This window comes from Neoarius graeffei, chromosome 19 (genome assembly GCF_027579695.1).
Source record: "Neoarius graeffei isolate fNeoGra1 chromosome 19, fNeoGra1.pri, whole genome shotgun sequence".
In the NCBI taxonomy this organism is placed as follows: Eukaryota; Metazoa; Chordata; class Actinopteri; order Siluriformes; family Ariidae; genus Neoarius; species Neoarius graeffei.
This window is the reverse complement of record NC_083587.1, coordinates 24,042,648-24,051,263: the sequence shown is the minus strand read 5'-3', so window position 1 is coordinate 24,051,263 and position 8,616 is coordinate 24,042,648.

The following is an 8,616-nucleotide window of genomic DNA, read 5'->3' as shown; positions in this document are numbered from 1 at the left end:
TGCAAGTTCCGAAGGTTTGTTTACATCTCAATTATGAGCACTTCCACCGTCAGGGGACCGTCGTCGTGATGTCATTCAAGCCAAACAGACTGGGAACAGTTCTGTGTTTACCTGCGAACCGAGCACACGTGTACGGACTTTGGTCGTGAGAGGTTGTGTAAAATGTCTGAAAGTGATAGCGATTTTGAAGTAGGAACTCTCCAAATTGAATATCGAGAGGTGAAACCATATATGTATGAACCTATGGCCGTTGAGAAGTAATCGGTGAATGTGGCTCACTGGTTTGACCGCGCGGCCTCGGAATCAGACAGCGACTCGGCCGACTCTGATCGCGGTGACCCCGGACCTCAACAAGACTTGCGCCCAAACGATTTATCCTGGTAGTTATGATAAATTCTTACTTTTGTCGTAATACTAAATAAGAGCCCTTTTGAAGAATAATTAAACCACACGGGCACACACATAATCCCTATAATATAACGTGTATTCATTTATATTGCTAATATAATATACTGCTAATAGTAATACAAGCATTATACTATTTATAGCCAACTCTAAGCGAGGAAATATCCCTTTTGTCTCATTTCCACAATGATTGTACAGGATCCCTCAGGATTCTTGACTTGTCAATTGCAAGCAAAGGTAAAAATGTTTACCTCCAATCTTCTCCTTTTTGCTTGAGCATTGCTGCTCTGTTTCTTCTTTGACTGCTTGATTTTCTGCTCAAATTTTGTCGGAACAGCATCAGGTTTGAGCCTTCTCTGTCCGACACTGACACCTAAACTCTCCAACAGATGGGGGTTCTTCAAAACTGAATCAATGCTCCCCCTCGAAGTGATCGGAGCACAGAGTGGCATATTTACCCGGCTGCCAACCCTCTCGCTTCACACGCACAATCCACTCTCTCCGCCTCTTCTCCTCTCTCAGAAAAAGGTAAAAACTTCTTCCTGAACCGATCCCATTGTTACAGTTCATTGCACAACAATAAGACATGTTTTTTCTTTGGAAATTCCCGAACGCACGTCTGCACTCAAGCCGAACGGCAATGCAAATAAACTGAAGTGGACTCAACTCAAGTGATTTGTTTGCCATGAATGACGTCACGCGCCGAGTGGTCACGAAAATCGCCGAGCAGAAATTCGCCATGATCTGCGCTAACTTATTTTAATTATTACTTATTAACAATACTTCTTGGGACCAGAAGAAAATTACAGAAGGTTTTTTAACATATAAAGTTTCAAATGTGCATAAATTGAAAACTTCTTCTTCTTTTGGATTTCCAGCAGTTTGGCATCGTATTACTGCCACCCACAGTTAACATAACGTAACAGTCACTTCAACATTTAAATACGGGGATATAGACTCGTAGCATGCAGAAAAGACAGAATTTTCTTTTCTATGAGTGGATGGTTCTCATTTCAACCCAGAAGTGTATTTAAAGAAAAAGAAGAAACCTCTATAACAGTTACCTCAATAAACAATTTTTTTATTTCTTCGCTGTATTTTTTGCAATGTAAAAGGACATGCTGTGTAGTCTCTGGACTGCCACATTCACATAGCCCATCTTGATGTTTACCAATTATCTTTAGGTTGCTGTTTAGGCCACAATGTCCCAGCCTTAGCCTTGTTAGTTTTGAAATATCCTTTCTATCCCCACTGATATGAATACTTTTTTTCTTAACATACTTCTGAATAGAGAAGTAGCACCTTCCTTTTTTCTCACTATTCCATTCGTTCTGCCATTCATTATCAGTTAGTTCTTTGACAATTTTGCAATACTCCGTTCTGCCAAGTAAAATACTTAACTCCTCTTCTGGTCTTGTTAGTGTAGATTTTGCCATTTTATCCACCATCTCATTGCCTTTTACCCTAACGTGTGCTGGCACCCATAGCAGACCCACTTTGCAACCTATTTTCTGTATCCTATATAGACATATTAATGCTTCAGGCCATGTTTCCGATGTCCCATGCTTCAAGGCCGTCAGAGCATATTACCACGTTTTCTGGTCTCACTTCCTCTATCCACCATAGAGCCCAAATTAGAGCTATTAACTCTGTTGTGAAGACAGATATCCTATTTGAGATCCGCTTTCCTTGCTGGACCTGAAGCATAGGCACATAGAACCAGAGGTGGAAAAACCCGGGTGCAGAAAGTAAAAACCCTGCCACATTTTTGCTCCAGCCAATTCAGTGAACCAGCTGATCCTAATTACCACATCCCCTAAGCCAGGTTGATGAGCTAATTGGTGAAATCACCTGTGTTGAGAGCACAGGCAGAAGGAAAACCTAAGCAGGACTTTTACTTTGTCAATCCAGTTTTTCCACCTCTGCATAGAACTCAAACCCAGCTCTTCCACTTTCAGGATCCTTGGATCCATCTGTGAAAACCTGCAGGTGTGAGTTCCATACCTGCTCAATATAGTTTTCTGCACCTTGGCTCACCTCCTCAATATTCCCCTCCCTCATTTTAAATTGTAAATTAAAATCAATTTCTGGCTCAGGGAGTAACCATAATGGCAGAGCTGACCAACATGGATGGGTCACCGTTTTTGATTCATCAATACCCACTTTTCCAGCCCATTCTTTTACCGTATGCAGGTAATTTCCTTTCTTTTCTTTGCCAGAAAATACACAAATGTCCCTCAGTAACCGTTTAGAGGAAAAGTTAGGTGGATATGCACAGAGCTTACACCAAAAGTGTAGGCCTAACTTAATTCTCCTCAATCTCAGAGGTATTTCTCCTGTTTCAACCAACAGCGCCGGTGTTGGAGTTGATCAGAAGGCACCACTGCATATTCTTAGAGTTTTTGTCTGTACTACATCTAGCTTACGTAAGATTGATGCGACTGTAGCCCCAAATACCATGCTACCGTAGTCTAAGACTGATCTGATCATAGCTTGATAAGTCATTATCATGGTCTGTCTTTCTGCTCCCCAGTCACTTCCAGCCAGGCAGCGAAGGATGTTAATGACTTTTTCACACTTATTGACCACTTTCTCTATGTGGACCCTCCAAGTAAGTTTTTCATCAAACCAAAGCCCCAAAAACTTAAATTCTTTAGCTCTTTCTAGCAAGGATCCATACATTTTTAATCCTATATCAGGGACCTTTCTTTTAAATCCAAATATCATGTATTTAGTTTTTGCTGCTGATATTTTAAAACCCCACCTTCCTGCCCTAAATTGAAAACCTTTGCCTATAGCCTTTATGTAAGTAGCATTGCTGATGATTATTAATGAGAGACAGCTGAAGTTAATAAGACAGAGGGGTGCTGTGAACCTTGGGCGTTGTAGTCTTCAGAAGTCATGTTTGTAGTTTGCTTTGCATTCTGACTCACAATGCCATTACTAACAGAACCCCCCCCCCAAAAGGAGCTCCCTCTGGGAGCTATATTCTTCTTGGAATGCCCTCTCCCTTTAGGTGCAGGTTTGTCAGGGTGCTGAGTGTGAAATTCTTGAGTTAGCAGGGGGTCGAGGATGTCCTTAGCCATTACCCAGCTCTGTTCCTCTGGTCCATAACCCTCCCATTCTACTAGGTACTCCACTTGACCTCTTCTTCTGGAGTTGAGAATTCTGTTTACCTGGTAGATAGGTTCTCCCTCGAGACTTAGGGGATGTTGTTCTGGGACGAGAGTATTTTCTGCCAGAGGACCTTGAATTGCTGGTTTCAGACATGACACACGGAAGGTCAGGGAAATGCAGCAGTGAGGTGGAAGCTCCAGTCTGTACCAGCCTCATTGATGTGACGTAAGATTTTGTACAGGCCGATGTAATGTGCCTGGAGTTTCTTGCAAGAATTAGTTTCCCTTAATCCACATGTGGAGACCCACACCCTGTTGCCAGGTGAAAACTCAGGGTTTTTTCCATGGTGCTTGTCTGCATATTCTTTATACTTGCCATTTACTACTTCAATTCTTTAATGAACCTCTTCCCATATTGCTTGGCTCCTAGAAAACTAGTCCTTGACCAACTGTCCCCGTGCTGGAGTGTCATCCCATGGGAACAGGGGTGGCTGGTAGCTGAGGTATGCACTGGAACAGTGTTAACTGGGTAGCTGAGTGCTTGAGTGAGTTTTGTGCATACTTGGCCCATGGCATGAAATGTGACCAGTCCCCCTGATTCCTCATGCAAAAGGAAACAGCCGATCTCCTGGTTGGCCCACTCCACCTGGCCGTTGGACTGAGGGTGATAACCTGATGTGAGGCTTACTGAGACACCCAGATGCTCCATAAAACAAGTCCATAACCGTGAAATGAACTGTGGACCACAGTCGCTGACAATATCCTCCAGGATACCAAAGTACCTAAACACATACTGGAACAGGAGTTCTGCTGTCTGAAATGCAGTGGGAATGCCTGGTAAGGGAATCAGCCTCAAAGCCTTGGAGAATCGGTCTACAGTCACCATGATGGTTGTGCTACCCTGGGATGGTGGTAAGTCAGTTATGAAGTCTATGGCCAGGTGGGACCAAGGTCTCTGAGGTATAGGGAGGGGACATAGCTTACCAGAGGGAGGGATTCATGGAACCTTTGCTTGGGCACATTCAGAGCAAGAGGCAATAAAGTGATTGATCTTGGTTCTCATGTTTTCCCACCAGTACTTACTTCTCAACATCTGATAAGTCCTTTGACTACTAGGATATTCCATAGCAGGAGATGCATGTGCCCATGTGATGAGTTTACCGCGAATGGGTTTTGGGGACATATAGCAGGTCTAGTGGACAGTCCTCTGGGTGCCTTCGGGGTTGAGAGTTTCTGATCTCTTTATCTAGGTCCCAAGTGATAGACTGCACAAAGTATTCTGGTGCAAGAACAGGATGTGGTTCAGTGTTGTGAGGAGCAGAACTAGAGGTTCGAGAGAGCATCAGTCTTTGTGTTCCTAGACCCCAGACAAAAAGAGATCGTGAAGTTGAATCCAGTGAAAAATAGGGCCCATCGGGCCTGAAGTGGGTTCAACCTCTTTGCTTTCTTTAGGTATTCTAAGTTCTTGTGCTCCGTCAAAATCACAAAGGGGTGTGTAGCTCCCTCTAGCCAGTGCCTCCATTCCTCAAGGGCAAGCTTAATGTCTAGAAACTCACGATTCCTGACATCATAGTTCCTCTCCACAGATGAGAGCTTCTTTGAGAAAAATGCGACTGGGTGAAGCTTTAGTTTCTTCCCAAAACATTGAGATAGCACCCCTCCAACTCCTGTTTCTGAGATATCCACCTCAACAGTGAATGGTTTGGTGGGGTCAGGATGTTGCAGGATTGGGGCTGACGTGAATGCAGTCTTAAGTTGGCTGAAGGCTTCCTCCACTGCTGGGTTCCAGAGGAGTTGTTTTGTACCTTTTTTAAGCAGGATGGTTAATGGAGCAGCAACGGTATTGAAACCTCTGATAAATCGTCTGTAGACATTTGCAAAACCTAGAAAGCATTGAAGTTCCTTAACGGATGTAGGTACAGGCCAAGATGTGACAGCAGATACTTTGGAGGATTCCATGCTGACTCCCTCTGCGCTGATGATGTAACCCAGGAAAGAGATCTGATGTAAATGGAACTCACATTCCTCAGCTTTGACATAGAGATGATTCTTGAGTAGGCATTTTAGCATGGATTGGACGTGTTCCAGGTGGCTTGATTCATTTGGGGAGTAGATCAGAATATTGTCAATGTAGGCGATAACAAACCAGCATGTCCTGGAGCACATCATTGATCAGGCACTGGAAGACGCTTGGAGCCAAAGAAAGCCCATAAGGCATGACCCAGTACTCAAAATGGCCGGCGGTGGTGCTAAACACTGTCTTCTATTCGTCACCTTCTCGAATTCTGATCAGGTTGTATGCACTGCGCAAGTCAAGTTTTGAGAATATCTTTGCTGAACATAGTTGTTCTAACACTGAAGGGACAAGTGGAAGTGGATATGGATATTTTACAGAGATCTGATTAAGTCCTCTAAAATCTATGCATGGACAAAGACCCCCTCCTTTCTCCTCCACAAAGAAGAAGGCTGTGGAAGCAGGTGATTTGGAGGGACTAATATAACCTTGCTTGAGAACCTCCTGAATGCACTCCTCCATTGCCACTTGTTCTTTCTGGGAAAGTGGGTAAATGCGGCTGTGAGGAGGTGATGTACCTGAGAAGGTCAATGGCACAATCGTAAGGGTGATGTGGAGGTAGGCCACAGGCCTTGCCCTTACTGAAGACCTCCTTCAGATCAGAATAGCACTCCAGCACATTGTCTAGGGAGTCAGGTTGAGGACTTTCTACTGAGGTCGAGGAGATGCATAGTTGAGGACGTAACAAACAGTTCTGGAAGCATGTGGGGGACTATTGGAGGATTTCTTTGTGTTGCCATGAAATCAGAGGGTCATGGAGCTGTAACCAGAGATAACCCAGGATGATGTCATAATTGACTGTAGAAGTCACAAACAGTAAAACGAGTTCAGAATGCAGAGCTCCTACTTGGATGCAAACTGGAGTGGTCCGAGTTGTGATGAGACCATGTCCTATGGGTCCTCCATCAATGGTCCTGAATGCTGAGTGGACTTTACAGAGGGGTTGTGGACAGGTTGAACTCCTGGATGATGGAGTTGTCAATGAAGTTCCCCTCCACCCCTGAGTCAACAAATGCAGACAGTACATGGGTCGAAGCTGGCAGTTTCAACAAGACAGGTACTTTGAATGTTTGTGAGTTAAATTTCCTTGTAGAACTCACCGCATCAGAAACAGGTTCAGGGTTATTGCAATTTCTAGTGGGACGGATGGGACACTGTGAAATGTGATGGTTGGAGTTCCCATAGTAAAAGCATAGACCCTCATGTCATCTTCTCTCTCATTCAGAGTGCCTCAGTCTGGTTTGGGAAACCTCCATGGGTGAGGACACATCCATAGACTGAGCTGGTCTGGTGTCCTCGTTGAGAGAGGGACGGCTGGAGAGTATGTGATCCAGGCAATTCACAAGATATATGAGGGAGTCCAATGTGAGATGTTCATCTCTGCAAGCCATTTCACTCTGAATCTCGGGACGTAAACGTTGACGGAACACTGCTTTCAGTGCTGGCTCATTCCATCTGCCAGCAGCTGCAAGAGTTCTGAAGTTGAGCACATATTCAGCTACTCTTCTTGCTCCTTGTGTGATGGTGAGCAGGCTCTCACCGACTTTGATCCCCTCAGGTTCATGATCGAATACTCACTTGAACAATTCTAGAAAATGTTCATATGAAGTGATGTGCTCCTCGCCACTCTTCCATACCGCACTAGCCCACTGTAGCACCTTACCAGTGAGAAAGGAGATAAATTTTGCAATTTTGCTTTCATCAGAAAGATTTGGCATACTAGCAAAGTACATGGAGCATTGAAGCAGAAAACCCTTGTAGTTGTGGGTATCCCCGGCATATTTTTCAGGAGTTGGGAGAAGTTGCACGGGAGTAGAGCTAGCTTCAGAGCATGTTAGGAGGGCCTGCAACATTACAGCAGTTAACTGTGCCATCCTGGTGTTGAGGTCGGCAAGCATCTGCTGATGTTCTCCTAAGAGGCATCCCTGAGCATTCAGAGCTGTTTGCTTCACCTCCTCTGCTACATCCATAATGAGGCAAAGTATCCTGTCAGATTGCAGGCACTCATGGATCTATGTGCAGGGGAGAGCAGGAATGCAAACAAGTGTAGTCAAATCGGTGAGCAAACTTGTAGTCAAAGCCAGGCAAGGGTCAGTCGATTGGCAAACAGAATGAGAAAGAGGACAGAGGCAGATAACGGGAAACTGTAGCAAAAATTCAATAACAGGAAAGCAGGTAGACTAGAAAGGCTTGGTACAACTGGAAAGACACAAACTGATACTTCACACTGAAGGAGAGTGAGGGGGAGGCTTAAGTAGCATTGCTGATGATTGTTAATGAGAGACAGCTGAAGTTAATAAGATGGAGACAGGAGGTGCTGTGAACCTTGGGCGTTGTAGGCTTGGGAAGTCATGTTTGTAGTTTGCTTTGTGTTCTGACTCACAGCGCCATTACTGACACTCCCTCTCAGCTGAATCCATTTTTCCACTATTTTTCTGCTCAGTTCAATACCAATGATTCATGAGATGTATGATAGCAGGATTTGTTTTTGACTTGCCCTCAGAGTTGGCCAGGTCTGGATTAGTTTGTGGCTATGGGGTGATATGTTCTGTGCACTGTTCTGGAGTCGATGTGATTGTTTTACACCTCCTATGGACAAGACTACCTTGTTGTTGCTCTAATGCACTTGGTTACAGTATTTCTATAATGTACGATGGCATATTAGGGCTATGGTATGTAAAAATAAAATTTTAAAAAATACAGAGCTGAGGGAGGGATTAATATTCTGTGAAAAATCTCAGATATTCTCTGAGATTATAAAGTCATAATTTTGCAAGACAAAAATCGGAAATTCTGAGAATAAAAAGTCACAAATTTATGAGAAAGAACTCAGAAATTGTCAAGAACTTGATATTGTCAAATTGTATGTGTGTGTGCTTATTGCTCACTTGTGTGTGTGCATGCATGTGTTCAATGCTTCAGGTGAATTAAATGCAGAGGACAAATTTCACTGTGCTTAAGTGTGCATGTGAAAAATAAAGGCTTCTTCTTCTTTTCTTCTAGAATTGTCAAGATTGCTTC